This window comes from Dendrobates tinctorius, unplaced genomic scaffold, assembly GCF_039654945.1.
Source record: "Dendrobates tinctorius isolate UK_male_01 unplaced genomic scaffold, ASM3965494v1 ptg000263l, whole genome shotgun sequence".
In the NCBI taxonomy this organism is placed as follows: Eukaryota; Metazoa; Chordata; class Amphibia; order Anura; family Dendrobatidae; genus Dendrobates; species Dendrobates tinctorius.
Genome location: NW_027361930.1, coordinates 1,173,970 through 1,182,651, shown reverse-complemented (window position 1 = coordinate 1,182,651; position 8,682 = coordinate 1,173,970). Strand labels below are relative to the sequence as shown.

Here is an 8,682-nt window from a genome sequence, read left to right as displayed (position 1 = left end):
CGAGAGATGATGAGGGCATGGACTAGGGTTTTTGCAGATTCTTGGGTGAGGAATGAACGGATTCGTGAAATATTTTTGAGTTGAAGTAGGCAGGAAGTGGAAAGGGCTTGGATATGTGGTTTGAAGGAGAGATCAGCGTCAAGGATTACTCCGAGGCAGCGAGCTTGTGGGACTGGGGAGAGTGGGCAGTCATTTACTGTAATTGATAGGTTCGTAGGGGGGGTTACGTGAGATGGGGGAAAGATGATGAATTCTGTTTTGTCCATAATCCTCAGTTATTTACTCACAGCGTTTTGGTTAAAACACAACTACAGATTTTGTTGCAATTGTTAGAGACAAAGTCAAAAGTGGAGTGAAAAACTTGCATCAAAATCAGCAGTGACTTTTTTGCTCAAAAACACTGTGCGTTAAGCCAGTATAATAATCTTTTACTATTTTAAAAGGGATTGGACACTTATTGGGCTGAAGTCACATGAAAGTAGTCAAAATAATATCCAGAAAAAAACTGATTTGCGATGAATGGCCAGAATAAAACAAGTTGATAACATAGTCTATGTGAAGTCCCTTATGTATGTACCATCTTTTTTGCAGTCCACAAACTAATTATTTTAACGTAAAACATAATTTCACATGCTTATACAAGCAAATATTGTGTCTATTACATCTCCTGTGGCAGGAAAGAGTTGTAATGTAAAAAAAAGTTCCCAACTTCCTGTGGGTCCAGTTACTTCCTCTCATAAATATTACATTTTACTTATCAGTTTCACCTACGTATGAGGGGACTTTCACATTTAAATATAGGTTCCACCTACAATGAAAGCAAAATATAGCCTCAACAATGGAATTAGGATATGCCAACATGTTAACAAAAAATTCCATTACAAACATCCCACACATTAAGGAATAATATATAATGCAAAGAGAAGATTACAAAATGTATCCACAAAGGCAAAGACTGAAGAGAAGTCATGATGAGAGCAGCCTGTCTGATGGTGATTGTGGCTCTAGCACTGCAAGTCACCGGTTTCTCAATCTGTAAGTATTTCTACAAGGCAATATTGCAAAACACTGTAACATAAATTTTCCTTTTCTGACTGCAATATATTGATTTTAGAGCAGTAATTACTTAGAACTAATTAAGTCACAGATTGTATGTATTTTCTAAACCAGCCCCCTCTGATACACTGCAGAGGTGGACGGTATCCCTAGAAAATGAGCCGTAAAATATAGGATTGAAAATACCTATGTTCTTGAGACCAGAGAGGGTTTTTAGTGAGAGGTAAATTGACATGTTCCTTGTTTTTACAAGCGTTTTGCAATTTTACCCATTTAACAAGATGAAAAAACTTTTGATGTCTGCAGAACTTATTGGGGTGGTCTTGTCTACATAAATTGTCACATATCCACTTCATAGGTAAGAACTGTTAGAAAGGTGTCACAATGGGACTCGCACTGATCACCAGAACAGAGGACTTGTGCCCTAGTGGCAAGATCACATCCAGGAGGAATTGAACAGAGCAGCAGGTTAGGCATGTGTTGGATTGGGTAGCTATATTTGTTCCTTGCCCTGTTCCGTTCCTATTCACTAGGGTTCAAATCCCCTGCCTACTGATCAATGGAGATCCTAGCCTTGGTATACAAGCCTAACGATCAATTACCACTTATCCAGGCCATTGTTGCTGTAAACTAGAATACCCCTTTAAGGCTCAGTTCACATATTCATTATTGTACAGCACATTCAAACTGTGGTACCCACTGATATTGGTCCGCCAGATAGGGTCCATCAGAAATTCTGCTGCATGCTGAGTGTTCGATGGTAGCCACTGTCGCAAAAGATCATACAAATATCAATATACTAAACATTAAGATAATTCACCAATTTGACACACAACATTTGCGCTACATTGCCTGAATAAGTGAATATTTGAAAATGTTCGATGCATTCAACTTTACTGGTGTCAAGCTAAAATTATTTCTATGTAGAAATAAAATATTCCTGTTTGGAGATGTATTTCTCAAATTCTTAAATTGAAATAACTGTATTTTCAGTTCTCTTATAGCAATATTTATATCTTCACAAATTGGCATACATCAATGTAATACATTATCTATCATTGCCTAATATATTAACGCTTCTTGAAATTAGAAGACATACAAAGGGCTATTCCCACAATGGCAATATTTTTTTTTCAAATTACAGTATATGCATGACTACTCTTAAGATACAATACAAGCTCAACATAAAGTTTATCTTTTGTATCTTTGTGTTTTTTTTTCATCTCCTCCTGTCTCTTTGCAAATCCAGCTTCACATAGCTGAAGTTGGTCGTATTATTATCAGATACAAGTAAAATTCCAAGAAGCACACTGCTTCTTTTCAGTGCTGCAGGCCCCTTCCTCTTCTTTCCTGTGTGCTTCCTAATAGAGATAGATGAATGAAATGATCATTCCTGGTTTTGAAAGTAATGACTGTAGTGAACTATTTGACCAATATCCATTACCATTTACAAAGTCCATATTTTATTGGTGGGTCATAGGGATCTTCAAAGCATGATCATGCTTTCCCCTGCATGCATAGAATAGCTAACCGGCACTATACAGCTTTCAGGCCAATAGGGAAACTGTGAGGTGGTCTGGGGAACGTTTTATTAGTCAGGGTCATAGGTGCAGGGTTTTTTTTAAGAATTAGGGGTCATTCAGTGCAAACGCAGCTAGTTTCAGTGGGATCTTCAGCATAGCATAACTCAGCTATACCTCAAGAGATGTTATATTACACAAGGTCAATAGATCCATCTGATGCCATACTGTAAGTATTAGAATTACTAGAGGATGGACAGTGGCCGCACAGGGTAGTGACAGCGCCGGTGGGGCATCATTAGGGGTGATTGCTGCAAATACATGCAGATTTGAAAATAGGTTGTATTATCATAAATAATTCATTCTGTATGTACAGAAAACTAAGACCACATTATGATTTTTGGGAATAAATCTTTAAACCAGTATTGTTTGTTCGGACTAGCTCTATCTTGACAAACTTGTCATACGTTTTTATTTTTTTTTTCATTTGTACTTGTCATTTCTATTCTAGATAAAGGCAGCAACATCTTAACATGTTGTAAAAGTGCAAACAAACACCTTAATAGTGAAAACATAAAAAGCTACAACAGGACTGATGATAGTACTTGTACAAAACAGGCCTTTATGTAAGTATGATATATACAAGTATATATGTAACTATTCTGCACATTGAGAAGGACACACCTTCATATGACTTATAGCTATACCAGCTTTTCATGCTAATCATTTTTTAATCATTATAAATGGTTTGGTCAAAATATTTCAATTTATCCACCATTATGGAAAGAGGATACAAAAAGAGATGGAGCGAGATTATACAGTGCCTTGCGAAAGTATTCGGCCCCCTGGAACTTTTCAACCTTTTCCCACATATCATGCTTCAAACATAAAAATGCCAAATGTAAATTTTTGTTGAAGAATCAACAACAAGTGGAACACAATTGTGAAGTTGAACGATATTTATTGGTTATTTTAAATTTTTGTGGAAAGTCAAAAACTGAAAAGTGGGGCATGCAATATTATTCGGCCCCTTTAACTTAATACTTTGTTGCGCCACCTTTTGCTGCCATTACAGCTGCAAGTCGCTTGGGGTATGTCTCTATCAGTTTTTGTCCATCGATACACTGAAATTCTTGCCCATTCTTCCTTGGCAAACAGCTCGAGGCTCAGTGAGGTTTGATGGACATTGTTTGTGAACAGCAGTTTTCAGCTCTTTCCACAGATTCTCGATTGGATTCAGGTCTGGACTTTGACTTGGCCATTCTAACATCTGGATACATTTATTGTGTGCAGATTTTATGTTTAGGATCATTGTCTTGTTGGAAGAGAAATCTCCGTCCCAGTCTCAGGTCTTTTGCAGACTCCAAAAGGTTTTCTTCAAGAATGGTCCTGTATTTGGCTCCATCCATCTTCCCATAAATTTTAACCATCATCCCTGTCCCTGCTGAAGAAAAGCAGGCCCAAACCATGATGCTGCCACCACCATGTTTGACAGTGGGGATGGTGTGTTCAGGGTGATGAGCTGTGTTGCCTTTACGCCAAACATATAGTTTGGCATTGTTGCCAAAAAGTTCGGTTTTGGTTTCATCTGACCAGAGCACCTTCTTCCACATGTTTGGTGTGTCTCCCAGGTGGCTTGTTGCAAACTTTAAACAACACTTTTTATGGATATCTTTAAGAAATGGCTTTCTTCTTGCCACTCTTCCATAAAGGCCAGAATTGTGCAGTGTACGACTGATTGTTGTCCTATGGACAGACTGTCCCACCTCAGCTGTAGATCTGTGCAGTTCATCCAGAGTGATCATGGGCCTCTTGGCTGCATCTCTGATCAGTCTTCTCCTTGTTTGAGATGAAAGTTGCGAGGGGCGGCCGGGTCTTGGTAGATTTGCAGTTGTATGATACGCCTTCCATTTCAATATGACCACTTGCAGAGTGCTCCTTGGGATGTTTAAAGTTTTGGAAATCATTTTGTATCCAGATCCGGCTTTAAACTTCTCCACAACAGTATCACGGACCTGCCTGTTGTGTCCCTTAGTCTTCATGATGCTCTCTGTGCATCAAACAGAACCCTGAGACTATCACAGAGCAGGTGCATTTATACGGAGACTTGATTACACACAGGTGGATTATATTTATCATCATTAGTCATTTAAGAGAACATTGAATCATTCAGAGATCCAAAATGAACTTCTCAAGTGAGTTTGCTTCGCTGAAAGTAAAAGGGCCGAATAATATTGCACGCCGCACTTTTCAGTTTTTGACTTTCCACAAAAATTTAAAATAACCAATAAATTTCGTTCAACTTCACAATTGTGTTCCACTTGTTGTTGATTGTTCACCAAAAATTTACATTTGGTATCTTTATGTTTGAAGCATGATATGTGGGAAAAGGTTGAAAAGTTCCAGGGGGCACAGTGCAAGGCACTGTAGTTCTCATGTGTGATAGACCATATTGTATTTTTCAGCAATTGAAATATAATTCTGACACCTGGACATTACAAAAAGACCTCGGTCAAACCACCATGGCTACCTCCTAGTGTTCTTTTTCATTCATCAGTGTTTCTTCGAGTCTGAGCAGGCCAAATTTATTAAAACAGAAGTTTACAGGGTTAGTGTCAATAATATCACTAATAGTTAAAATGCAAAAAGTGTTTGCAAGAGAAATATGCAACACTGTAAGTTATCTCTTATTAAAAATCTTTCTTTTCTCAAGATTGGAGAGATTGGCACTAAAGCTGGATATCCAGTGATCCAGCCAGCTTTATTAAAAAGAGCTTCTAAGCAATGTGCAGGTTCAACCGCCACTGTTAGGCTGCAGCTTAGACCAGTAATACAGACTAGGTACATTAACAATACAATTAAACCCGTGCTCTTTTGCTTCTGCTGCATGCAGAGCGCATGGTTTGGGCCGGTGGCGCAACCATGCCACTGGTCCGAACTGTCAATCTTCAGCAGCGCACCCTCTTCCCCAGCAAACAGGAAGATGGATGTTGGGGAACAGTCTTCTCCAGAAGGTGAAACTTGAGAACAACCCTTTAAAAACTGCTTGTGCCCCATATGCATATTCCTGTAGCTGAGTCAAGGAGTTAGATATTTGTGCCCAGCCGTGAAACTTGCCTTTTGCTATTCACCACAGTAGGGTCTGATTGATCTACACAAAGACATCAATCAAAAGCATCTTCCCAACCAATTGACTTCTACATCCGAGCCATGCACTAAAGCAAGATAAACTTGTGCCAACTTTATTAGCCCAAACATGGAAAGTACCGGATGCACTGGGCATGTGCATGATGTTCTTAGGAATGTCAGTCAAGCTATACTTGGAAGATTAAGGATACAGCAAGTTTGATTTGAGGCACACACACACACATCTCCAACTCCTTCACTTCAAACCAGAAATGTGTACACAGAGAGCCATATAAATATCTCTTTTAGGAAAATTGGGCCTATGCTGGGGCTAGGAAACATTAATATAGAGAGTACTAGATCAGCACTGAATGATAGTAGTAATGGTTTGGGAGACAAAAACACCTAACAAATTACCTACAAAGCCTTATTGTAATGCAGCAGGTGGAAATTAGTAAGTGTTCATAATATTGCTAATTTCTTATGGATCATAATTGTGAATACGGTTCTCATAAAGCATTTTTTCTACTAAATACATTTATCACCTGAGGGAGATAGCAGTTCTGCCAATAAAAGAAGTGAATGAAGCATTTGTTGAGCATACGCACAATGTGCCATGTACACAGGTGACATTGCAACCACATTTCTTGAATTTAATGAGGGTCCGTGCACATGAATCCACAGTGATCTTACATTCACACTCTATCCTACAGGAAAAGTTATAAATGTGTTTAGTGGGAAACTCCATTTTGAATCCTAGTACAACATTTTGCTGTAGGTTTCGAGAATAAAAACATTTCCAGTGACTTTGGAATATGATTACATCCAGAGACGTAATGTTAAGCTCCTGGGGACCAATACAAAATCTATCATAAGCCCCCTTTTCCATATAACTGATGCCCCCTTATGTGGCATAGGCACAGTTCACATTAAATGATCCTTACCAGAGCTGTTTGGTACTTTGCAGTGCCAAACCCAACCATTGCAGCGCCTACACTTCAGCTGGCCCTGCCAGTCTTTGTCAACAAGCTTTCAGCATGTGATTACTGCAGCCAAACACTCACATCAATGCTCACATAGCATACTACTGGCATAACTGCTTAGCAGTAAGCTATGATACCAGTAAGAATGGTAGATGACCTCTGCAGCCAATCACTGGCATCATGACTAACATCATGACTCAGTGCCACGGATTGACTGCAGAGGTCAAGTGCAGCTAGGTTGTCAATAAGGACTGCAGAGATCTTCAGAGCATCAGTAGAGATTAAAGAGGTGAGTAGTGTTTTTGTAATTTCATTTAATTTTTTTATTTTAGATCAAACAACTTCTGCAAAAGCTATATCATAATGACAGGTTCTCTTTAATGCTATGCATGTTTTTATATAATGATCCTGTTTCTAAATATTCTCCCTCATTTTCAATTTATTTTAGTGTAGAACTGAAGACGGGTGGAAAAAAGTGTTTTAACGCAACCTCCAAAAATGTTTGTTCAGCTATTACGAAATTTGACAACAAAAAAGCTCAAGGAAATGAAAAAAAAATAGTTGCATGTCAATGAGGTCTCCATAGCAAGACGTCAACTGGTCGGATAACATTTTGTGCTGCACCTCTTCTTCTGTATATTTTGTTCTTATTTTCCATTTCGGAAAAACATAAAGCTAAAAACTAAATGTGACACTTTCCAAAACAGTATAGTAAGCTAAAAAAAAGTTACTAGAGTGAGAAAGAAATAATCAAAAACATAGACAAACCTGGAACAACACTTTTTGTAACTGACACGTTTAATGCGCCTTGTTTCGCTACTGATGTTTATCGTTTGTAGATTGCTGTTAATTTATTTTACCTGTCCATGCTTTTGTTTGATTGTGCACAAAATAAAGTATATATGTCTACATTTTGATTATCAGATTTTCATTTGCTTTTTTTGATGGGGCGAGTAATTTTTAGTTTACGTACGGTGAAATGCTGATCTGCTGTCCAATACCGAAAATACAAGCGAATATATATACTCACTTATCTCAAGTACAGCAACTTACATTGTTCTACACATAAAATCAAGGTTCTGCGTATTGATCTAAGTCACTTGAACAACTTATGGTGTTTTTTTTAATTAGTTTATTGATTACTATTTAAAAATGCAGCATGCTCAAAGACTTGCATTTTCCCTTATAGACAACCATTGCTTTTTTTCTTTTGGGGTTGATGTATTTCTGCACCTATTATTTAAATTAGGATATTTGCGTTTTTTCATTGCATTTTTGTTTGCGTTTTTTACATGCGTTTTTACATGCGACCCCGGGGCTTCTGAGGCCAACTACCCCCACCTGTGACTCCCTCAGAGAGGAGGTAACGACAAGCTTATGAAGCTGACAGTCCATTGAGTTATGTGACCAGGTGGTCACAACCTGACTTCTATGAACGTCTCCATGAAGCCAGGTGACCGGTGGGTCCAAATCCTGGCTTCCCCAAATGTATTCAAGGGTTTAGTGATGGTCAATGGAGCAGATCTGTATTGTTACAGCCAGGGCCATTGACCCCTAAACTGGCATCCTGTAGAATGTCAAATCTGTGTCCCTGGTGATAAAGCCATGATCTGGCAGTTATCCTTTAGAACAAGGGGTCTCAAACTCGGCAGAGTAAATGGGCCGCACATAAAAAATTTTAAGCTGGCGGGCCGCATTCCATTCAAACTTAATACAGTACAAAATTATTGTACCTCATACACACGTGGCTCTTACACGCACATCTCCACTCCACTCACCTCGTACACGCACGGCTCCTCTCCATCCACCTCGTACACACGCGGCTCCACTCCGCACACCTCGTACACACACGGCTCCATTCCTTACACCTCGCACACACACGGCTCTGCTACATCCACCCTGTGAACCCCTCCTGACCCCACACATAAACTTACCCTCATACAGCACAGTGACAACCACCACAGACAGCATCCTGCATACACTGAGGCCCCTGACTC

The 8,682-nt window shown here is 39.0% G+C and overlaps 1 long non-coding RNA gene across 1 annotated transcript; it reads left to right on the top strand.

The window, feature by feature from the left end:
* Nucleotides 1–854: 854 nt before the first annotated feature.
* On the top strand, nucleotides 855–7,562 carry LOC141069431 (uncharacterized). The gene is made up of 3 exons (XR_012226566.1): nucleotides 855–1,035; nucleotides 3,088–3,202; nucleotides 7,134–7,562. It is a non-coding gene; the product is annotated as an uncharacterized lncRNA (long non-coding RNA).
* The last annotated feature ends 1,120 nt before the right edge of the window (nucleotides 7,563–8,682 follow it).